General features: G+C 43.5%; 1 protein-coding gene and 1 long non-coding RNA gene across 3 annotated transcripts in view; one reads left to right on the forward strand and one right to left on the reverse strand.

Moving 5' to 3' along the window:
• The window catches only part of LOC137147538 (uncharacterized), a 53,741-nt gene extending 43,338 nt beyond the window's left edge, over nucleotides 1-10,403 (forward strand). For both annotated transcript variants that reach the window (XR_010918239.1, XR_010918241.1), the window contains exon 3: nucleotides 10,156-10,403. This is a non-coding gene — a long non-coding RNA (uncharacterized lncRNA). The remainder of the gene's footprint in view (nucleotides 1-10,155) is intronic.
• Nucleotides 1-25,604, reverse strand: part of ZCCHC24 (zinc finger CCHC-type containing 24) — a 149,611-nt gene that overhangs the window by 37,498 nt on the left and 86,509 nt on the right. The gene's annotated exons all lie outside the window — the stretch shown is intronic.

Below are 25,604 nucleotides of genomic sequence, written 5' to 3' on the forward strand. Positions count from 1 at the left end.
ATTGCTACTGAGTGATAGTGTATGTGAAACCACTACTATTTAATGTAATTAAGCGCTGATATCTAGGACCAGATGTACAAAACAATGTGTACGCAACACCGCATATAATTTGCATGTGCAATTATGATAACTGAACACCCAAATCAGCTGTTTGTGCATGCTCAACTGGCTTTTGTCTTGCACATATACCAGCAGGACCTTGTGTATAATGAGATTATCCAGGCATGTAAATGGCTGCCTAATTACCCTTCTTTTAAAAAATATATAACTAAACCTAATCCAGAACCTAAATTTTCAGTAATAATATAAAAAGTAGGTCTCTGGCCCTTATGAATGTGAAGATAACTATCAAACTGTCAACCAAATGTTAGCTGATTCAGTGAAGCAAACAGACCACCAGAAGAAGTAACTGTGATGGAATAACACAAGTAAATACTGTACTGATTGTGTAATTTTTCTATTTAATTCACTAGAAAGCTTCATGAAGGGGAGAGGCTGGGAGGAAGCAGCAGTGCTTTTATAAATCTGGGTCCTGCTATGTCATTTAGGTCTAATATAGAACATGGGGACTCACATATTGGATTAGGATATTCAAAAACTAACACTGTATTTGCATACTAGGATGAAGTCAGGCATGTTCTTACATTTTAAATGGGGCCCTCGGTGTTACAAAATCATATTGTTCCAAATAGCTTGAGATAAAAGTAAGTGGTTGAAATCCTTCTTTCCCCTCTCTCTGATAGAAAACTGCCCATACTGAGTTAATTATGAGGAAACTAGGAATGCATTCCCCTTAATAGCTTCCTGATGTGTGGATATTTTTCTCTCTCTTCATACGTTGCTTGAATACTTAGGGTGGCGATCCCTCCCCACACACGCACGCTATGGTAAGCATGTTGGGACGTTATGGTTTGGATCAGTGTCTGGGGGTGATGAGGACCACATCCTTGCTGTAGTCAGATTTTACGTCCTCCAGAGATCAGGGCTCGTGTTTTTCCTGTAAGACCTGTTTAATTGGTCCACCCTTGGAGAACGATGGCCTCAGTCGCATTTCAGATTTCTATAAGGGCTAATAGGGTGCAGCTGGGGGACTGCTCTGATGTTTACTTTGCAGGTCTAATGAGGACTATCTTTTTTCATTTAACTAGCAATATAGGGGCTCAGTCACAGCCCGGCCTTCTTACAGGTCCCTCGCAGAGGGAAAGCAGGTAGGAAGGAAGCCAGACATAAGTGGAGGTCATAGACAGGAAAAAAGGGGAAGTTTCTTCTCCTTTGCCATTGCTCCAAAGAACGTATATGTAAAGCACCAGCCAGGGGAAGACATTTGGGTTGGAATTTATCAACAGCCTATTGATGACACATCTTTATGTCTCCATTAGACCCAAACAGTGCAGTTTCTTTCCTTATTAAGAGCCTCAATATGGAGACTAGGTTATGGATGAGAAGGGCTGAAGATCCAAGCCAGGCAAGATGGACGAGCTTCTGGTTGATTGCAGGAAACCATTAGAAAATGTGAAGGGGTGGGATGTGGTCCCTGTAACTGAGGATGAGGGTCAGTGAGGTTTGCAAATGAGAGGACAATTGCTGAATCTGAGGGCAACATTGGCTAATGCTGCTTTCTGTCCTATGCATTGGCTTGAAATCTGTGACCTCTCCTCTTCAATATGCACCTTGCCATAACCGGGAGTCCAGACTGGGTTATATAATGTGGCCTAAATTGGATAGATTGCTTGCCAGTGAAGACCACTTGAAAGCACTAGTTACTGCAGAAGGTCACTGCACACTTACTTGTTTCATTGCAGCACACCTCTATCAACTGTTCTTCACTAACTGCCTTGGTTCCTGATTTGATTTTGGCTGGGACTCAGGCTAACTTTGATCTACAAAGCCCTGGGGCCACACTTGCGAAAATATTTAGGTATCGAGTGGGATTTACAAAAGCACTGACGCAGTTTAGGTCCCTAACTCCCACTGATTGTAAGTTTTCGGCGCTGACCTGAAGTCAATGGGAATTAGGTGCCTAAACTGCTTGAGGGCTTTTGAAAATCCCATTAGGCAGCTTTCTGCATCTTCAGGCACTTAAATATATTTGTAAATCCGGCCCTGTAGGGTTTTGGCTTAGAACTACAGACTACCTCATGCCTTATGTACCCACCTAACGCGTTGGGATCAGCTGAGATGTATCTATTGACCATCCCCAGATTTGAATATAATGGCCTGGGAGGCCCGGTGTTCTTAGTGGAGGGTCCCTAGCTTTGGAATTTGCTTCTCTTGTTAGTCCAGTGGAGACCAAGTTTGTTGACCTTTGGGATGCTCAGGATGGCCCTTGTTGATATTCTGGTTATTTCCTGAGATGGAGTGGCTAGTATGTATTGAGCAACATTGGTTGCTTTGCTATTTTAAGTACTGATTTTATTGCATATGCAATTAGAAGCGGAGAGAGACCATTTATATATCTAAAAATTAAATAAATCTGAATTTGTTTTATTCAGCTCACTCCTCCTCTGGAATGACATAAGCACAGATTTTACATTACGAGTTTCATCCTCAAAACTGATATACTTCTGTTTTTCCTGTCCTGCTCAATCTGTTTGAACTTGTTTAAGAAGGACAAGCCTGCTTTCCATTTAGAATTAGAAACATTTTCAAATTCTTTTAAAGGTTTTATCTCTTCAAAATAAATCGTGGAAAGCAAAGGAAAACACTGTTAACATGATAAGAGCCAGCTTGATTTCAGAGGGAAGGATGTCGCTAAAAGAGTTCTTCCTTCCTTAGGCTTCTTAAATCAGCTGTGTCCTTTTTCCCTTACCTGCAAAGTCCTGGGTTTAGGATTCTGGACCAGGTCCCAGAGGTTACATACATGATGGCTTAATTTATGTTGGTAAGTTGACATAAGTGTGTGGAAGCTGGTGTAACTTCCATACTAAGGATATATAAGGGTAGTGTTTTAGCAAGAAAAGCAGCCAACAGGCGGGGTAGTCTTGTGAGTGAGGCATTGGAGTGGGCCTCTGGAGATCTGGTTTTAAATCCTGGCTTGACCATTGACTTCCTGTGCGAGCTTGTGGGCAAATCACTTAATTTCTCTGTGCCTCTGTAAAATGAGTAACAACACTATACTTTTCTATATTCACAGATATTTGTTAGGTACTCTGATCCCGTGGAGCTGAGCAGTAGGGAAAAGACAGTTGAGTTACATAAAGCTGGGACAGTTTTCTTTATTTTTTTGGGGGGGAGGGGAGGGAATTAATGCTAGCCAAGGACTGATACCTGTGAACTTGACCTCCCTCCTCAATATTGCATTTTTCTAAGCTTCTGGTGCACCTTTTCCCCTGCCCAACAACCAATTGATTGGAGTAGTTGGGGCTGTCATTTTCCTCTAAAGTGTCTGTGCCATCTCCACCGATGCCTCATTTAAAAGGAAAAAACCACCCTAAAACCCAAAGTCCACTGTGGCAGCACTTCACTAAGCACCCCCATGTTAGAAGATGGGATATGTAGATACATAGTTATTTTTGAAGGATTCATAGGCAGGGTCCTTCACGTTAAAGGCAGAGTCTTGTCTCTTTCCTCTAACCTACTCTTTCCAAAATCAGAACCAGGACTCCTGACTGCCACCTAGCCTCCACTTGCTAAGGAAATGTAGAAGAGGCTCAGTGCATTCTGGGATACTCATACTTATGCTGCTGCCTGTCCTCCTCTAGGATGAAATGAGCAAAAGACTCATTGCTTCCAGCTGGGATGGGCCGTTTGCTTGGAACTATTGAGAAACAGGGAAAGGAAATAAAGACCAGATGAGTAACCTCCCTCCCTCCCTTCTTTTTTTCCCCTCCCTGAGATGATACATGAAAACACCAGTTGAGTCAGTCAGCCTGCTTTAAATTACAGCATTCTTTCTGAGCCTGGAAAAATACATGCTACGCACAGCCCAAGTATATGAAATTTAACTTCGGCCGTGCTGTCATCCTGAGATGAGTAAATGTTTATGGCATTTAACAACACAAGTCCAAGACTTTTTCTGTAGCTTTCTCTACTCTCAACCTCTTCTGGAAAAACCCAGCCCTGTCATGGGAGAGTGTACTGCATAGAGGAAAGCCCCTTCCCTTCACAACTCAAGCCCCCTGTGCAGCTGCCAGCCACAATTCCAATCTAACTCAATTTTCCTTGAGTCCTAGCAGCTGGTCTTGGCTAAGCTGCATGACAACGCTCTAGAGCCTCTAATGGGCATTGTTTACTGGCTTGGTGGACCTGGACTCCTGTGCATGTTTCCTTCTGGTGCAGATGCTAAGAAGGAGCTCCTCGTTGGAGCAGCAACAAGATGCACTGCAGTGCATGTTGCCCCCAGCCGTCCTGAACCATCTTTCCAAATAGTTGCCAGTTGGCTCGGCAATTCTCCAGTCTTCATCCCCTTGTACTGCTCTGTTGGCTGAGGGCAGGTTTTCACTGTCTCATTAGTTGAGTACATCAGCAAAAGGCTTGGAGCAATAGATATCAGCATTAGTTAGAAGACCACTGTGTCCAAAGCTTGCCTGCCATCAAAACTTGCCCGTATCTAGGCATGCATGCAGTCAACCTCGTTTTCAGTGCCATTTTTGAACTGACCCCACAGGGCAAAAAGAAGTTACTTGCATAGTGTTGGGAGAATCTGGCATTCCCCCACTGCCCCATCCCTTCCTCTGCTTGCAGTTCAAAATTCTATTCCTGTTTACTTCAGCATGGATACAAAACTAGCCTGCATCATTTGTGAAGTTGTTTGTGTCTGGCTACCAGAGTCCATTAATTACAAATTACATTACATTACAAATGAATCACACTTGCTGACCATCAAAATTCATTGCTCTCCATAGTATTTTAGGAATGCCTGAAAATTTCAATAAAGGACCTGTCAAAAGGCGATGGGGCCACATTAAATCCACATTAATGGGCCACATTAAATCCCAGTGTTACTCCAGACACTGGCACATTGAGAGGTAGGGAAAGCCTCGAAGCTGAGGATGAGGAGGCTGAAGCTGATGTGGACAGAGGGGAGAAGCTAGTAAGATGATGTGTAGTGAGTGGGGCAACATGATCAAAATGGCAGGCAAAGAACCGCATTCTGGATGGAGTGAGAGGGAGCAAGGTGAGAAGGAAGGAATAGGTGATTGCAGGAATGGGGCTGAGAGATGGTCAAGGAACGGAAAAGGAATTAAGCGGTAGGGGTAGCGGGATGAATTAATTTTTTAATAATATTCTTTCCAATAACGACCAGCCTTCAATCTCCTGGGCAAAGATTTGAGTTGTAGTCCATGACAGCAAATGGGCTGAGATTTCCTTATTAGTACTCTTTATTCATCTGCTATTCTCCCTATTCTGCCTCTTAAAAAAAAAAAAAAACTCCACGCCAGCCTCTCAATTTTTCTTAATATATTTGGACAGTAGCCCAGATTGGTCTTCCAGTGTTAAATAAACATATTTTTCCCATCAAAGACACACACAGTTTCCTTGCCAGTGATATCTAGAATCTCACCGCATGAAAGTCCCCACTTTGCATCTACGTGTAGGTATGTGATTTCTTTCGAAACAGATGCAGGCATCGTTATGGGAAGCCTGTCACCTCTGGGTCACGCTTCTGAATCTGCCTCGTTGGTGGTAACTGATGGCTGTTTGGTGGCCTATGCAAAAATGGGACACTGGTCCGAAGCCAGTTGGTAGTGGTACTTCATGAATATTTCCGTCTAGTTCCAAACGCATCAGCAGTATCAGCTGAGAAGCCAAGAATTGAATGGGCCAAAGGGAGTGAAATAGCTTTGCATTTCAAGAGGCACTCCTCTATGTCAGAGATGTGGGCCAGCCTGCAGTGCTACTGTCTGGCTGTACCTGTTCCATGGATACACAGAGAACTTCATTCTCCAGCAGTGTCAATCAGGCACCCTTCACAAGCACTGAAGTCTTCTTGATAAAACATCGAGAGACAGGCTCTCCTCAGTTCCTTCATTTTAAGGACCTAGGCTCGGTGGGAATAAGAATCAGGATTTTGGTCCCCGCACTCATTATATTACTCAGGCAAAGACTACAAACTTGGCTGGTGACCACAGACTTAAAAGGGAGGGCCTCCCTCAGGTTACATAGCTTCCTCTGTTGAGTCAGGCATGTGGGGGAAGCGGATCTGATTTTCTGCTGATCCTGCTGTGTCTCTGTCTCCCCTAAGCATCACTTAATGAAGAGGGGGTGTTTGGAAGTGACTATCCATGGGTCTCGTGTGATTTTGCCTTATCCCTGATTTCAGGTGTCATATTACTCTCTCTCGACTAGAGTCACTTCTACAGCCCAGAACAGCCAAAAGCAGAGATTAATGGACGTCAGAAAGAAATCTGTTTGATGCCAGGAAGATTCTCCTGTTTTGTGCCCCTCCCCTCTGAGCCTGACCTGAGACCATGCCACACTCTGAGAACACCCCGGGCATTCCAGAGCAGTTGTGGGTTAGAATTGCCACGTGCCCCAAAATTCAAGACAATCACAACTTTCCTGCATCTATCCTGCACCCTGCAGAAGGTGAAGGTAAATCTGCCATAGAGCCTAGAAAGAATGCATTATTTATTAAGTTACAAAATGGCATTCAACTTGGTACCAGTCTTGCTAGCTGAGAACATGTTGCACTGAAAAAGCTCAAAGGACAGCTGCTGTATTCAGCCACCCTACGCTTTTCCAGGGGCTTTCTCTTTGTTTCAAAGCTGCTAAGTATACTTTAAACTTGAGCCACTTGTCCCTGTTTGGAATATCCGATTCCATTCTCTCTCTGCTGTATTTACCTACTAGTGCCACAGCTCTGTTACCCAATAGCAGTTCGCAGATAACACACACGCTTCATTGGTAAACAATGGAAAAGAGGAAGAAATGTTTTAATAACACACATTCGAAATCAGAGGGCTGCAGGGTTCTTGAGGCATGACGAGGCCATTAGTTGTTGATCAGCACTTACACGGGAAAAAGTTTGTGAGCAAGAACAAATCCAGCTTCTCTAAAGTAAAAAGCCATTTATTCCTGACAGAGACACTGAACAGGCCACTCACTGCAAACTGTCTACACAAGATGCTATTTCTCTTTTAATGCCAGCACAAATACTAGAAATGATCCGAATGTCTGTTAGGACATTGCACAGGACTCGGCTGGAGAAATCTGAAAGGCTGGTCATGACGATGCTCCAGGAAACAAAACGACATTGGAAAGCCAGGGATGAAGATGCAGGCAGAAGGGAGTCATGGTCCTCTCACCCTCTATCCTTTCCCTGCTTTTCTTCCCATCTCTGTTTCTCTTAGACATCCTTCTTTTATAACAACGCCAAACAAGGGCCACATTCATCCCTGGGATAATTCCAATGGCCTCCATGGAGTTAGACCAGGAATGAATTTGGCCTTAAATCTTTGATAAACACTTTCTCCTCCAGAGCCATCTTTGGTATTGGGAGAAACCACTCCTTGTTAAAGCAGGAGTCCACCCTCCCTCGATCACACCTTTCATCTTAAGGGCCCTTTTCCTTCTATCTGCAGCACTGGGGCACTTCACTCAGCAACATCACTGCTGACGCCAGCAGGGCTGCAGCCCGATGTCTGAGATTTTACACCTCCTTCTATTCTGTTTGCATAGTAGGTATCACCCATGCGTCCTCAGCTGCTACCGGCAGGACAGAAGACTCCCCTAAAGCCCCATGTAATCTAAATATTTCATACCCAAGGAAACGGGTTGAGAGGGTGCTATGGGTGAAGCCCACATTTCTTTGTTCAAGGACACTGACATACTCTCTCAGTCGTATGGGTGGTCCCCCCAAAGCAGGGCGGCGCGATGAAAGCCGTGCTGTCATTCCTGGGGGGCTGAATTTGTTCTGCATACACAATGAGGATTCCAGACTTAAGGGTTTGCCATGAACACATCTTTAAAACTCCCTTCCATTTCTGTGTTTAAGGACTGGTTAACGACTGAAATGCAGGGTTTCAGTGTGCTGTGCAGCTCAATGTGTGTTTAGCGGGAGGCTCATTCTCTAGTAGAGACTCAACTCTAGCCCTTGATTTAAAAACAAAACAAAAGAAGAAGCCGGCCATGGTTTCCGGTCCTTCTAGCTGAGCCAGCATTCTGGACTCCTTGATCCCAAGTGCAGCTGTGTCTTTATATGCTTGGCTATAATAAAAAGGACTCAGAAGGAAACTGTCAGAATGACAGGTGTGCCATGAAGTGAAAAACTTGGCCTGAGACAATGCCTGTGTGTGTGTGTGGTAGTGAGGGGGTGGGGGCGAACATATCCACACACACAGGTCTTGTGTGTGCCTTCCTCCAAAGCCTTCAAGGGCCTCCTTGTCACAGCACAAATAATCTCATCATGTAGTCTCCCTTTCTGCGCTGTCTCCCAGACAGCTCTGGTCAGAATAATCCCCTCTCTCAAATCTAATGCCACAGCAGAAATGTCATCATTATTCGGCAACACTGGTATTTGTCAAGTTGATGGAAACAATGAGAGCATTCATTTAACCAGGAGACAGGGAAAGGGCCTCAGGAAATACCCTTCAAGGGGAAAGAAAAAAAAAGTTCTTCTGTTAAACTTTGAACTCCAAAGGAGCTGCCATTTGTCTTGAAGCCCGACTGAATTGGAGACAGCGTGCTGTCTCCTTCAGACCGTGTCTTCAGCAGGGGCAGTCGGACTAACTGGTTTAATTCCTTCGGCTAGTCAGTACCAGCAACAATGTCTGTCTCTTCGCAGGGCAGGGGCACTCTGGGTAATCACGCGCACAGCAGGGGTTCCACCATTCGTGCACCCATGGCACTAGTCCACACTGCAAAATTACAGCAACGTAAAATGGATTTCTGGCCACACTTACAGTGCTTGCATCTCCCCAATGAGGGATCCAAGCAGAGCAGCTAATCCAGTGCCCCAAATGGGCCAGGACACATTGTAATAATGGGGAGCTGGACTTGAAGGAGAATGTCTGTACTTCCTTGAACAGCCTGGCAACCACTGTTGAGACACTTTCATGCCTTTTAAAGCACGTGAACAGCTGGAACTTCAGCGCAGAGCTCCCACTGCATACAGGCATCAACCTAACTGAGAGGTAGAGAGAGAGATGTAGGCCCTCTTGCAGCTTTGTTCAATATGCACACACTAGAACATCGAGAGCTGATTGTGAATCACCGTAAATGATCTGGGCTAGCATTATGCTTTAGCAACAGTGTTCTGTTGTATTAAAAATAGATGCCAGGAATTTAAAATGATCAAACTGACACACATTTGGAGACTGTCCCCTGTGAAATCACCACCCCTTGGAGGCTACTCACTTGGTGTGTTATCCTGAGGCTATAACGAGGGTTATTACAGTGGAGATCATGTATAAGGTAGTCAAGCTTGCAAGAGGCTTATACAATCTATGTTCCCCTTGCAGGTTCAGCTGGTGAAGGTGTTCTTGACTTCCTGTCCTAAATGGTGCTGTGTTGCGTTGAACAGCTGCCCTGGATCTCTCCAGAGGCGGCTGCATTTCAGTGAAAGATGAAATTCTTGTTTTAGTAAATTAAAACACTTTGAGATAATAACAGTAATATTTCGAGTTTACATAGCCACTTCATCCCAAAGCATTTCACAAACTATGCAGAATTCATACATCACTATTGAAATGCAGCCTCATCTAGGGTGGAGAGCAGTAGACAATCAGTGTGTCTCATCCTGCATGCTCCTAGGGGAAGAGAAAATTTTGTCCAGCAGTACTGGGAAATCCTCAGTTTAGGTCTCGTATCTAGAAGACCCACGTATAGTGCCTGATATTCTGTTATCTTTCTGAAAAAGATGCCTGGTTGAGTTAACCCTACTGAGATTTGAACCTGTATTTGCAGACCATTCTCAGCATGATGCTTAAGAGTTCTAAGCTCTGCACACGGGTGGGTGAAGAAGGAAAGAGACAATCTAGGACGGAGGCAAAAAAGTCAGAAAGAAAAAGGGAGGGAGAAGGTCCAGGGAGTGAGAGGAGGGAATATATTGATGAGGAAAACGAACAGTGAGCCAGTATTACGCCTTAAAAATGTTTTCAGGCTCTGAATAAGGCTAGTGAAATAAAGTGAGCCTCTCCCAGCCTGGTAAATTCCTGGCAGTCCCTGATTAAGTCAAGATGACCACTTAATTGGTTTGTTTCTCTTCCCCCCCAGGGATCTGTGCCACTCAAGAGCATTCTACTGTGACAGATTTCATCATGCTGGAGAACAGCTAGTTATGATGCCAGAAAACTGTAACAATACAAGAGAACCGTCTTGTTCCAAACAAGATATTTGATCGCCCCATGTATAGAAAGCCAAGATCAGCTGATTCCCTCACATATTGGTGTGAACAACTGAGCATGTAACTTGTACCGTAGATTAGAGAGCTATGGGAAGTGTTAGAAATGTCAACTTTTTTGGAGGGTTGGGGGGGAGGGAGGGATGCAATGATATTTGGCAGGAAGGTTCTGACAACAAAATATTTTTGAAGCAACAGCAAAATAAATAAATAATGCTCGATAAAGAAAAGATATGCACAGCAAATGGCAAGGAAAGAGGATCAGGTCAGCTGTTCTTTCTGTGTTTGTTTGAGTTCCAATTTTAAACCAAAACCCCATTGTTTCATGGTGTCTGCAAATAAGCAGATCATTTTTATCTAGGGTGACCAGATGTCCCGATTTTATGGGGACAGTCCTGATATTCGGGGCTTTTTCTTACATAGGCACCTATTACCCCTCACTCTCGTCCCGATTTTTCACACTTGCTATCTGCTCACCCTATTTCTCTCCCTGGAGCGAATACATTCCATACAGAAAGAGTGCAACTGTGCTTGCCATGACTGTATTTAGGTTCCGCAGGATTTTGCTTCCTTGTCCCAGTGGTTGAACTTTGTGTTGAATCCAGTTATCTGCACTGTTACCTATACAGTTACCAAGCCTTATTTTAACTGTCAGGTACAATTATATTATAACTCAGTTCCTACCCTGACACAGTAGATGTTACAGAGTAGATGGGAGTGTATATATCCCTGCTGCAGATTACCATGTAGGGTTACATTGTAACATTGTTTGGCTAGAAAAAAATCCCTGTTGAGGGAGGTGGGGAACTGTGTTAGAAGCTTGCTAGCCTCAATCATATTAAAGATGGTTTAGGGTTGACTGGGCCTTATGTTCAAGCCAACTCTGCTGCACTGAAATCATTTTCTTTCTTCTCACAGAATAACTTCCCTCCAAGTGCACCTTGTCTATAACTGGAATTGTGATTGGTCTGCTAAAATGCATTGGTGCAATTTGGGGTTTGCACTCTGCTTCACGATGAGCAGAATTTTGCTGTACCAGAGTTCACAAAAATTGAGTTATGTTAAAGTGAATGAACAGTCAACCAGAAGGATCTCTTTTTGGCTAACTAACCTCCCGGTCAGTACAAAGAACACAAGTAAAAACACATACGCAGCTCCTGGCTAGCAATACATTGCTCTTTAAAAACAGTTTAAAGCCTATCTCTAGAAAAGCAATGACCAAAATTGCCTGGAAGTCAGACTGCAGTGGCTGTGTCATGCAGAGTAGCAGCTATCAGTTCTTGGGGGTGGATCGGTCTGGGAGCAGTTTGGTGGTTCTAACAGCTGCGAGTCAGTCGTTTTAGTATTTGCATCAGTGAATGGGGAGGATAAAAGGGAAGAGTGGGACATCACCGGTAAAAAGCATGTAAATAGTGGACAGAAGGGATTTTTCTGTCTAGGAAAAAGACACTCAACATTTCCAAACCTTTTATAACACTACTCTTGGGGGAGCACAGAGCATTTCAAGTATTTGAATGGGGTGGTGGAATTTTTAGGGTGATCAAATGGAGTTTTAGTATAACTGTAAGCAAAGGGGTGACACCTCCACGCAAGTGACCGACAGATTCAACACACAGAAGACAGAGGATGGGATATTCAAATGGAATTAAGCACCCGAGTCCCAGTGACTTTCATTAACTCTCTTTAAAACTCTGCCTTGAGTGTGTCAGTGCAAGAGGTGGGCGAATCGGGGAGGGAAATAATCCATTACCATTTCAGCAAACTTGACACTGAATTTTAATTTGCAATATCTGCCTCACTTGTGCATTCGCTTTTAGTGAACAAGGTTTTCAGTGAATGTCTGTGATTTTTGGGCACAGAGCTGCAATTCAGTTTGCAATTACATAAAGATAATTTCAGGTGGAAGTCGTCTTTCTGCTGTCTAAGGCAAGGCCTGTAAATTATGTTACATCAGACTATGTGGCAACAGGAGCAGCATTGAAAATATCCTGTTTTTCCTCATCACATAGGGAAGGTGTCACTCACAAAACCTTCTTTTCTTCAATGTCTGGTTCCCTCCTACCAGCCGTTCCAATGTGACATGGCCTGTGAAGCCAGGCAAGTACGCTGCTACAGCGGACTGCAGATGTTCAATGGAATACATTGCCTTCTCATACTACAGGTCATAAACTAAACTGCTTGTAGATCTTCTATGCATCCAAAGGTGCACATGAATGCAATTTTTGTGTGGCTAATTGAAAAGCAAGCCAACAATAAAAATTCACATGCACATCTGAGAAAGAAACACAAAATTCTGACACGCTCATTGGCCCTGGTGCTCGGTTGACCTCTGTGCGATCAGTGTGCTAAGTGCCAACTCCTGAATAAGGAGGCGAGCACTCCCTGCCTTGCTCACGGTCTCTCTCTATTGGTGCTCTCCACACACATGCACACCGATCAACAAACTGAAACCAAATCATCTCCAGAAAACAGACAGCATGCGCCATCTATGGAAATAAGCTAGTCAGAGGCAGGATGTCCACCTGGAGCAGAGATTAGCGCTCAGCGAGCCTCTCCAAGTTAGTCTCCTCCTCTGGGTCCTGTTCTTTCCTGCTGTGATGCTCACATTCCTTCCTCCCCTTTTCCTTCTCCTCTGCAGCAGTAGAGCTGGTCGAAATGTTTCAGATTTAAAGAATTTTTTAAAAGGGGAAAAAAAAATAAAACAAATTTGTTAATCTCCCCCCCCCCCCACCCTTTTTTTTTTTTTTAACCATTCCACGCTGCAGAAAAGCTATGACATACATTGTATGCAAATGAACCCTTCTTTCCATTTAGACGACAGTCTGCATCACATCCTTTGTACTCAGCTGGGCAACTCCCGTCTCTGACTACTTGCTGGTCTCAGTCCGATTGTGCCAGGCAGAGTCCTGGGCAGCTAATTGTTGTGGTGTGACACTAACAGCAGGGCCAGCTGAGAGAATGACATGAGGCTGCTCGTGTTGATTCTTGACTGATTCTAGACTGTCATTTGGTCTCTGGATAGGACCCAACTGTGTCCTTTGGGGAAGCCTACCTCTCCCTCTATCGCTTGTGCTAGTGATCAGTAAAAGCTCTTACAATGGAGCAATGAGAAATTAACACAACAGCAGGACAGACGTTTTCCTCAAGCTTTTGGGCAGAGTCATGATATGGAGGCTGGTGGAGGCATCTGATCCCACCAACTTGGATCACACGTGAACAGCCCTGATGCAATTATTCATTTGTCTGTGACAATGACTGTGGTGATTGAGGATCAGGGCCAGGAAAGTGCAGATGGGTTAATTCAATAAATGCCCTACAGCAATATTTCTGCTATGTGTGGGACACGGGGGTTAGCACCAATACAGCAGGCTGGGGACTCTGTTCCCAAAACCTCAGGTCAGAGGCCTGGGATTCAGGTAAATAAGTGAAACTAACAAGAGTATGCAATTGCACACTTCACAGCTAGCACTGGGTAGCTCCCCAAGCCAGAGATGATTAAATAAGCCAGGAAAGGAACTGGTGACAATGGCTGGGACAAGGCATGCACACACAATTAATTTGTCTGAATGTGACTCCAGCCTATGCTATCAGCATACCCTAATATTTCTGTAGCAGTGTTATCGCACACAAGGCATGACTCAAGTGGCCCAGAAAAGAAAAAACTACTAAAAATTTATTTAAATCCCCATGTCCTATCAACTTAACTCTGTGAGCTGCTCCCAGTCTGCCCTGAAAGAATCAAAACTCTAGTGACTTGATCGTTATCACATTCTCTTTGCTACTCATCCAGTTAAGAAACAGAAGCTATAGTAACCAATCACACATTGGTGATTACTAAGGATGAGCTCTGAATACATGCAAGTAAACCGTTCACTAACAACCCATTCACTGGAATTTGTTTGCATACACAGGTAAACTAATCGTTATTAATAAATTTAAAAAAAATCTAGTTGTTTATGCACAATTTCCAAATAGGGAAAAAAATAAGCCAAAACCCACCGAGTAAGCTATTTGCTATGATTAATTCACCCAGCTCCACTAAATATTTAGCAGGAGATTCCTGTTGAAATCGGAAACTGTAGTAGTAGGAGAAATATTGTACACACACAGTGGCATCGGCTTTGGGTTTTTTGAACTTCAGACGTTAAATGAGTGTAGACGAAAGCCTTGTTTATAATAAAAACATCCTGCTGGGAACTTGAAAAGGGAATCTGCTTTTCTCCTGCTGTAACAACAGCAGGCCTGGCTGGAGACGCAACTGTGCTCTCGGCTTATGGAAAAGAAATGTCTCCTTCAGAGCAGGTTTGTGACACAAATGCCTGTGTGTCTATTCAGCTGAGACATATGTCAATGTAACACACATTTAAAAATACAAAGTATAAAGAAGCAAGCTGCAGAGGAGTCTGAATGTTACTGTTCAGAATCCGGAATAGGAAAAAAGCACACGTTCTGTTTTATTCTGTACTATATAGGTTGTTATACCACGCTCATCACTATACTAGGCGAGCACCTTTCAGTAGTGCATGAAGTAACATGACTAATGTCAGTCACATGTGGTTTGTTCCCTCATCCTCTCTCCAGGGAGAGAAGCGTGTGCAGTGGAGTATCTTATTTTGGTAGGCTTTTTTTCCTTTTAAAAATGTACATGTTGCTATGTATTTATGTTAGAGAAGGCAGGGCAAAGAAATGTGCTTTGCACTTGGAGTGGAAGGAGGTGATGTGGTCTGCGATGGCCATGCTTCCTGGGGGAGTTCATTTCACAGTCACAGACTGACTCTTGAGAAAGTTCTGGCTCCCACACAGACGAGCTTTATCCTTATTAGAGAGGGTTCCACTGTGCCAGAGTTGTTGTTGACCACAGTCGTCACCTAGGAGCTTTACGCGATCTTTTAGATATCTTGGGCCCAGGGCCTGGAGTGCCTGGAAGATAAGGAGTGAGACCTGGAATCACCTGAATATTATATGAGAAGCCAGTGTAGAGCGCAGAAGACGAGTCTAATGTGCTTGTGGGAGCCCATGTTGCTGAGGAGATGCACGGCAATGTTCTGTACTAGCTGAATTTTCCTACGTGCTGAAGGCTCCATGCCTAGGTGTATTGCTGTAGTCCAGCTAAGAGATGACAATAACTGACGCCCACCCCTGCTCCCTGGGGTTCAGAGTCCAAGCTCCAGCCCAAGCTGCAATGTCCAAGTGCTGTCTACAGAGCTATTTTTTATGGCAGTCGGCTGAGCCCAACTCTCTCAACCCAGGCTGGGGGGGACCCGCTGCCATGGGCTGTATAGGCATACCGCAGGAGTGCTCTTAGACTGTGCACTGAGCTGAACGCTTGTGGGTTTGTACCTTCAGCTCTTCAAAATGTTTTCCTCTGCCTATGAGCATCATTTCTGTCTTGTGCAGGTTCAGCTGCAGCCAGCTGTTCTTTATCCAAGAGCTGATCTCATCCAAGCACTGGGCCATCTGGGTGGTAACGCTAAGGTTGTACATGGTGAGGGATATGTAGAGAGCAGGGTGTCGTCTGCTTGTTGATGGCACTTGAGTCGATGTCATGTGAACAGTTCACCTACTGGCTTCCTTTAGTACTGACATGAAAATTGACCCTTGTGGGACTCCACACGTGAGGTGTCTAGATGGAGGCATCGTTTCCCATCACTACTTGTTGCGTGTGTCTCTCCAGGAAGGACTCAAGTCATTTTACTACAATACCCTGAACCCTTGACACCTCTGTCAGGCAAAAGAGCAGTGTCTTGTGGCCAACAGTGTGGAATGCTTCAGAGAGGTCTAGGAGGATGAGACTGGAGAGTTGCCTTTATCCACTGGATGGAGATCATCCATCAGTGCTGGTCTGAACTAGAGTAAATGGTGGACTGTCCTATTTGAAATCTTTAAATCAAGATTTGAGGACTTCTGTATTTCAGCCACAGGTTATAGGCGTATTGCAGGAGCAGGTGGGTGAGGTTCCACTGCCTGTGATGTGCAGAAGGTCATTTCTGGCCACTTCAAAGTCTGTAAGTATCACTAAAGCAGTTTCAATTCCATGTCCTGGCCTGAATCCAGATTGTGCTGGGTCTAGAAAATTAGCGTCAATTAAATGAGCAGACACTTAACTCTTTTGAGAATTACACATTGCCATGGACAAAATATTCCCTTGAGCAATTACATTTTTGATCTACACATGTTTGTGGAACACTTGAAATCTGTCAGCCTGACCTTCATCTGTCCAGTCCACAGTGTACACCAATAAACATTTGATCAGGGTGAATTATAGCACAGAGTTGACAAATCTTCCATAATTATGAAAAGATTAAATATGCATTTTGTCATTTTAAACTGCTACTCCATTGTCTCATCATCCCCAGTATCATCCTAATCAGTACTACAGACATTTGGCATCTCTGGCAGCAAAAGGAAGACAATTTCCCTGGTACTGCTGCATCTTGAATGACTGTTATTAGATACAACAAAATGGCTCAAAGCCTAGATCCTGGAGTAGGAGTTCCTCCAGCAAACCTATTTAATGATCCATCCAAATCTTTCTCTTTTAAAAGGAAACATCGCTATATAGAAGAAAGTATGTAAACGCCCTTTTCCGCTTCATTTTGAGGGGGAATGTGGTTCCCAATAGCAGCCAACACTACAGTTGTCTGTCAGACACAACACTGGTGGCTTGGCGCGCTCAAAATTCTGGGTACCATTTCAACTGTTTCCATTTATTTCAGTCTCTCCAAGAGAACTGTTTTGTTTCTTTAAACTCGGACTTACCTACATTTTTTATTATGGTTGACAGCCGCAATGCAAAGACTGTGTGTGTGTGTGTGTGTGTGTGTGTGTGTGTGTGTGTGTGGTGTGTGTGTGTGTGTGAGTTAGTGCTGTGTTTAATTTTGTTTGTATTAGTTGGATTGTATTTTTAACATATGGCCAAGGTGCCAACAGCATTGGAAAGGCTCTTGGTTGGTTTGTATAAATCCAAAGAAAAAGAGAGAGCGAGACAGAGACATCTTTACTATTTGTTGAGTGCTGCAGTGATGGGTGAGATCCTCGGCTACTGCAAACTGATGTAGCACTATTAGAATCAACAGAGCTATGCTGCCTTATGCCAGCCAAGAATCCAGCCCGGTGTGTTTAGTGCTGTACAGTGAGTCTTGCACAGAGAGGAATTCTCTCCCTTTGCTGCATAGTTTTTTGCGTTGTGAGAGGAGAATCAGGCCCCCCCATTGGAATTTTAGCTCACTGGTTTCTTACAGTACTCAACCTAAAGCTGGCAGGATGGGAGCATTAATAAAAACAACATTAATCACAGGACCTGTTAAAGTTAAGTGTATCGAAACTGCTCTTCCCAGTGTGCTCAGGATGCTTGTTAAAAACCACAAACTAAAGCTTTAATTGAGAACAAAACGCTATTGCAATAATTGTTTGTTGTTTAAACTCTTGGTAAAGAGCAATGAAATTCTTGGTGGGAACAATGATGGATTAATGTGACAGGAGCAGGGATATATCAACAAAACTCAAATGTTGCTTCCTAAGGCTCAGGTTTGCTGGTGCCCCCTGAATCTATGGGGCTGTCCATAAATTACATCATACATTTTTTGGTGTTTTTTTTTTTTTTAAGAGGTATCCACCTCACTAACACTTTGTAACACTGAAACAAACATGCAGAATTAAGGACCTTAATGTGTTATATAATTTGTAGATAGATCCCGTCTAAGGTACTAATTCAGCTAACATTATTAATAGAACAGTTAATTAAATAGCTCTTCTTACCTGGAGACTTGGGTATAAACTAGGTTTTAACACAAACAATATGACTATATTTGCCTCAGTCAAATCCCTGGGGGACAACTGTGCTACTCACAGCAGCACTACCCTCTGCCCTATGCAAACCAGCGCAATTGGCAGCCTTTTCTCAGAAGACTAGCACAAGAGGAGCACTAGTGGGGCGCTATTTAATCAAACCTGATAGAGTTGTCTGACAAAACTTGTGTCAGATCACATGCCTGCATGGTTGGCAGCAAAACCATGAGCCTCTATTGCCTGAGCTGAAATCTCATAAAATCTTTGAGCTCCAGCCACTAGATGAGAACAGAGAACCATGCTGTATAATTGTGGATTATTATACTTGTATGGAACTTGCCTGTTCTGATTGGCTCCTGCCTCTAACATTCATTTCTTTAATATGCCTATTTTTATTGCGCAAATGTATTAAATAGAGATCCATGTGGCTTTATGTAAGTAATGCATCACGTGTCACAATGAACTTTGTAAAGGTGACCTACACATTAACTAGTCTAATGCTGAACAATAATCTAGCAGGTTTCAGAGCTGGAGGAGTAGCAAAAAACTTACATTTGTCTAAATCAAATGAACAAATTCATTTATTTTTGATTCATGGCATCATGTTATTTGTAAGCTTTCAGACAACTGTCAGGTATCCACGACAACGTCTACAAATCCCAAAAGATCCGTGTATGATTATTTGTACCAGAAATGTGATGGTCGCTGTGCTCCTGTTTTTAGTCTTCAGTGAGCGTTGGGAGCAATCAGCAATTTGCAGGATGAGGTCCTAATTCACAACAATCGGCCAGTTCCAGTTGATCTCTCCGTCTGTGGCAGGAGTTAAGGAATGCAAGAATAACCCCACCGCAAATGGTATAACGTAATATTTATGTAGACGTCAAAACAATGCTGAAATTTTTGCTTTTGCGTAGGAAAACTGGCAAAGCAAAAGTTCATCGGTTTCACACAGCACAGCAACTACTGTTGCTGAAACAGAGGTCTGAGTGAGCAAGGAAACTGACATCCCATCTCAGCCCTGGAATTTGGCTCTCCCGAGCAGGGGCAAACCTCACTGGCAGGGAGGTGTAGGGAAAGATTGCACTGATCCTTCCATCAGCATGGCGTGTCTGCTAAAATTACATTAATTAAAAATATGTACATCATTGCACTAGACAGTCGTATAAAGCAGCTAGCTTATACAATTGTTCTACGTGTTTATGGCTCTGTTTTAATCTCACCTATGCTGGCATGCAATGTCACACAAGCTGAAATACCATCACCTGCAATGACCTTGCTCTAGTGTGACACAGTTTCAGTGCCCTGTTACATTAATGCTCTCAAGCTTTTCTGCTGACTAACACAGCCAAACATTACAGTCCAGCCAGGATTTTAAGAACGGGGACATTTTTATCTAGGGCATATGCCAATCCTAAAATTGCAATGGAAAGAAAGCACAAGAGTAAGCAAGAGGTTAAACCAGAAAACGGCTGGCTTTTCCAACAGCTGGGTTCCATTGTGAAAGGGTCATGTGGTGCCAAGCAAAACAGAAAATAGGAAGGCACACAGATTTGTTAGTTTGAAGTAATTGACCACATGGTGTCCAATGGTTTGTGTTCTCATGTTCTCTGGAGTGAAGTCCCAGGAGAGCTGAGGCAGGGGTTCCAGTTCCTAGCACTTTATTGTTTACACTGATGGTTTCCAGATGCTGGAGACGACGACAGTGAAATCTTTGGGACTCTGCCAAAGAATGGCAAGACTAAAGAAAACATTGAGGGGTGTTTTTTTTGTTTTTTTTTTTGTTTAATTTCTATTTTTAAAGAGACAGTACTTCTGTAAAATCATCTTCATATATAGTCCTCTCTCTCAAACAGATATATACACACACCCACACCCTACCTCTGTGCTTAAGTAGCTGTGTAGTTAAAGCTGTAATGCAACGAACCCAGACAAGGAAATGCAAAGTGTTTGCCAAGCTTCCCTAGCTCATCCTGCTGCGTGTGTGTATTGTATCATCAGGTATGTACAACATCGCTCAGAGCTGAAAATCCCAGTAAGATGCAGAAGCAGGCTGCTCATAGTGATGGGAAAACCTCAGTAGGCTGGTGAGTTTGAGTTTGGTTTGGCAAAGCTCTCAGAAGTTCAGATACTTACCCAAAAGCTTTTCCAAACGTCTGAACCACTTAAAATGGAGGAGGGGGGAGGAAATTGGCTTGAAATTTCATAAGAACAAAGGGTTGCTTTTTTCATCACTGCATCTCCTGAAGCTAAATAAGAGCACAATTTTTGCAAATGGAAATGACTACCAGTCCAAAATATAGATTAATGGTACGTGATGTACCATTTGCACCTCAGTGTACCCTTTCCTGCTGAAGTGGACTCTGCTATGTCATGGGACATTGGTGGGGGCAACTTTAAATAGCAGTCAGGGTTCTGTGATTGCCCAGTTGTTTGGAGTCTGCCCAGGAGATCCCATGAATCAGCCATGCCCTACTCACTCTTTGGGTTGCCCTGTGAGTTCCTTATCATTATTATAGACCATTTACAGGCACCTTGTTCTGCTGTGACCCTTCTCCTTCAAGAGGACGTCCACCTCTTAGGGCCTGTTTCCATAGTGGAAGTGAGTCTCACGTATATACACTTATATAAACTGATGTTATAAAATGCATCGTCAAAAGCATCTATCACGTTTTGTGCAGCGACTTTGTCGGATCCTGATTTTGTGCCTTCAGCATTGTGTACCCACCCTACGTGAGAGTGCTGACTAAGGCCACAATGCACAAAGACATGCCCTCGATAATGTGCATTCAGAGCACCACCCTGATGATGTACTATGTGCTGTAGAACGCATATTAAAATTAGTACACCAAAGACAATATATAGTATGCACTCACTATCATTTATCTCCCTTTGTGGCTTACGTTGTCATGGCTCTGAAAAGAAATGCACAACCCCCAACACAAAGTGATCCTATTCCTTGAGATATATCATCAGGTTTTCATGAAGCCCTGTAAACATGCAATAACAATTTCCCCACCCCCACTTTATTAAACACGCTTAACATATTTGTTATTTCATTTGGAGAAGAGGCAGTGTGGACACTATACAGCCATCCTTATTTTCTATAAAGAACTGTTTCATTTCATTACATGGTTACTGAGATAGATCTGTAAAGGGGGAGGGAGGTCTTCCACCTCTACTATACTGAAACAAACCATTAAGTTTAACACCTGAATGCCCTAGCCCCGCAAACAAACCTGTGAGATAAAATAAAGTTATTCCCGTGTAGCCATATCCAGGTTTGAGGTCATAAAGATGAAGAAAAAAGGAAAGAGAATTTTTGGTTTGATTCTTGCAGCTGACTGTTCTTAAGACTCTACATCAGGTGTGTGACTTGGGGCCTGATGCAAAACTTGTGGAACTAAATGGGATTTCAGGCCTTGATCTTCCTTTTGTTATATTGCAGGATGCCTTTGGAGAACGGCGATAGTCACCTCATACTTACAGTTCTCCCAGCTCTCAACTGAGACAGAGGGAGTGCTGTGTCTTTTGGGAGCAAATCTCTTTCTGTAAGCATTCATAGTCAGGAGCTTCCATTAAACAGGCTCTAATAAAGTAGCCCTCCAAAATAGAACAAAGCATTTTAACTGGAGTTTTATAGCCTGAATCTAGGCCACTGATGTGGATAAAGTCACTTGTGGAAAAGCAACCTCTTGTTTCGTTCCTCCCTTATCTGAAGTCTGGGAAAGCAGATTTCAGCCTATTGTGATGTCTCTGTCCTACTCTAGTCATTCAGTTCTCCAAAGAATCTTCTAGTAAAAACAAGGAAGTCAGGAACTGATATCCTGAAGTGCAGTGAGAGTACAAATTCTTTTCTTTTACTGCACAGTTCATGGATATTTAGTGCTTAAGAATGGACCCCGTTAGTCTTCAGTTAAGATGGATTTTCAACCAATCTATCCCATAGAAATTCATATTAGTGGTTCATTACAGGAGACAAATTTCCAGGGAGGGAGGGGCTAATGTAACTACATTAACCTATGAGGATTTTCTATTTGTTTGTAATATAGATTTAATAGATTTTAAGGTCAAAGGGACTCATTATCATCACCTAGGGCAGGTCTACACGACTGCTTAAACTGATCTAACTTACGTCTTTCAAGGGTGTGAAAAGACCTCCTCGCCCCAGCAAAGCAAATTACAGTGACCTAAGTGCTGTCCACAGTGGCGCTATGTTGGCGGGAGACGCTCTCCTGCTGATATCACTTCCGCCTCTTGTGGAGGTGGAGTAATTATGCCGAAGGGAGAGTACTCTCCCATTGGCATACAGCATCTTTATCAGATGCTCTGCAGTGGTGCTGATGTAGCGCTTCTAGTGTAGACTTGCCCTAAGTCTGACCTCCTTCTGAACAGCCCATAGAATTTCACCCACTCACTCCTGCAATGAAAAGGGAATTATTCTTCCTTATTACAAGTGCGGTAACAATAGCACACTAAGGGTGAAATCCTGGCCCCACTGAAGCCAATGAGCATTTCACATTAAGAAAATTACATCCCAGCACAAGATATTAGAGATGGAATTTTTAGAGAGAGGCAAAATGGGTATCTCTGTAAAAACGTGAATGCATCTTTGAGCTTTAAAAAACGCACAGTTGGGTGCAGGCATGCTGATAACTATGAGCCTCATAACTGTATGCGCCAACCAGATCAGTGCACGGGCTGACAGGTATTTGCACATATATACCTGGTGAGCTCATTCACAACCAAGTCAGAAGGCCTGCAGTAATCCAATTTGTGTACACACATGCTTGGTTTTGTACAGTATATCCACATCTCCCACATGTGAAAATTTGACTTTACGGTCTGAGTTCATCAAAGAATTCCTGGGACAAAGCCAGAACTGCATAATTAGCCCTACTCCAAAAAGCGTGTGTGATCCTCTTACCATGCACATCGTGTGTTGAAATGGCAACGCCCAACAGGGTGAGTTAAAAGGCACCGGGGGCCAGCTACAGCCTTGAATTTTTTTTTCAGTGTGCATTTACGTCAAACCCTTAACCATCTTCAAAAGTAGGGAGTTTTCTGTGGTTTATATCTGACGCTTTCTTGGCACTCAGTATTTAATAAATGTACTGGTAATTTACTGCCTCTGCACCCAAGCTGTGGAGCAAATCTATTTCTGTATTACAGTAGTGCCTAAAGACCCCAATCGGCAATCAAAGTCCCTAAGGTGTGTTGTTCAAACCTATGACAAAAAGGTGGCCCCTGCCTGGGATGGGCTATGTACCCCACACAGATAATGAAAGAGTAACCGGGTGGTGGAGAGCCATTAGTGCTCCTGGTACACCTGGAGGGTGGGCCAGGCCCAAGTGAAGATGAAGATGGGAGAGGAGCTGGGTGGTGAGCATAAAGGGAGGAAGGAGGCTGCAGGGAGAGAGAGGAAGAACTCTGTAGTTTCTCTCTAGTTGCTAGAGATGCCTGGAGAGAGGCACTTGTATAGTAATCCCAGAGTAAAGAGCCTGAAGGAAGTCCAAGGTAATGAGTAGGCTAGAGAGGTAGTGACGAGTCTGAGGGAGCAGACAGTAGCTGCTTAGTGCTTGCCACAGAGTTGGTGGACTGGAACCCAGAAAAGATGAAGGGCTTCAGTTTCCCCTTAGTGGTCCACTGGAAAAGGTGGTGCAGAAACACCCTGATATACACGGAGGAGGACTATTGAGTGAAGAACTGGCTCTCTAGGGAGAAAGCCCTGGGAGACATTGCTCCACGTGTGAGCAGGAGGACAATCCTGCAGCGCCTAGGAAGGGATGTAGAGTCTGTGGAGGACTGAGGCTGGGTAGGGAGTAAAGAGTTGCATTTCTGCATTTAATTATTGGACTCTTGGCTTACCTTGGGCGGGGTGGGACTTGAACATGACCTGGTCAGAGGGCTGAGTCATGAGATGAGGCAGGCCACTGAAGGGAGGGAGTGACTGTTGGCTGGGGGCACTTGAAAAAGAGAGGTTGCTATGTCCCGAGGGGACATGTCAGCAGAGAGGCCACTGTGACGCTGCCTCAAAGAATTTAAAATCATTAATATGATTTCCACTTTACAATGTAATAATGTAAAACTGTTCTCAGTTACCCTGCTACAAATTAACTCCACTAGAGTAACTCCTGATTTACTCCCATGTAACAGAGAGCCGTAATTTGGCCCTATAACTTCCTTTTGTACATCTGCAAATGCTGTTCCAGAATGTTGCACAGGAGCAAATCATCCAAGAGTGCTGGAAGCATAGAGCACAAGTTATAAAGAAACGAGTGAAGGAGTAAATAGTGGTGTTAAAAATATGCTGGCTAAATGGCAGCATTTAGTCATGGTTCAGATGTACGCAAAAAAAAGGCACAGCCAGACAATACATCTTTCCTGCTCCAATGCTGGAAGTTAATGAGAATCCAAGCACCAAACAATTAGCACAACACTGACAATCATTATCTCTTCCCTTCACTCCCGCCTCCCTCTTACGCAGTAGGGAGCAGATGGAATCAGAATAGATCTTAGTTAGAGTCAGGGCAGAAAGGCTTTTCATCTTCGACTTGTGAGTTTGTGGGATCAAGGGTTATTTTTGATCACAGGTTAGCACTAATTTGTTTACAGAGACCTCTGTTTTCTCCACAAACGTTCAACCAGGTTGTTTTTTGGTTTAAATATACTGCTTGGTTTCGTGGCCTGTTGAAATGTGGTTTCAGTCCAATTCCCAGAGGACAAACATTCCCCAAGCAAAAGCCACTCCCATAAATATCTCTCTTTGTGATGGTCTTAACACAGGGGCCAAGGACAGAATGGGAATGGAGACTGAGATGCCTATGGTGGGTCTCTTCAGGTCAGGGATGAGAGGTAGGGAAACTTGCAAAGCTGCTGCCTACATTATACCTTCTCTGTGCATAAATAGAAGACTTCGTTTTCCAGGGCTGTCAAACCAACATCTTTCACCAGCACTTAAACTCACTTAAAAGAAAATTGAGAGAAAGTACTTGCACTTGGTAGCTTGACATAACATACGATACAGGAAAATGCTCTGGACATGAGACCGTAAGTCGTGCTTTAATTAACCCACCAAATCTGTTTAAGCATTCCTTTTTTCTTTCTCTTTTTTAAACTTTGTTTATTGCAGTAAACGTGGTTATAGACAGACTTATAGCCCCACTGGGACCCAGTGCAGATTGGAGTGTTTTTGAACTAGCCTTCCTTAATGTTTTCCGTTTTCTCTGGCAGTGTTGAAATGAGCTAGGTATGTAACTCAAAATGGAGTTTGGTACACGTGTAAGAGAATCAGTAAAGTAGATGGGGGGAGGTGAAGGGATAAAATGGACAAAAGATGTAAAAATAAATTTAATATAAGGTCCTGCAAGCATGTGAGAAGATCAGAAGAAGGTGTAAAAATGTTTGTGACCTGGTTCTTAGCTGAGGATCTGACCAAGGAAGTTTAAAAGGGAAGCTGGAGACAGTGGACTACATTGCTGGAAGGAGCAGTTCCTGAGCTACCTTAAGAGGGAGTGTAATCAGGGCTGGCCTTTAT

This window comes from Emydura macquarii, unplaced genomic scaffold (genome assembly GCF_026122565.2).
Source record: "Emydura macquarii macquarii isolate MOO-44397 ecotype Brisbane River unplaced genomic scaffold, CSIRO-AGI_Emac_v2 contig_67, whole genome shotgun sequence".
Lineage (NCBI taxonomy): Eukaryota > Metazoa > Chordata > Testudines > Chelidae > Emydura > Emydura macquarii.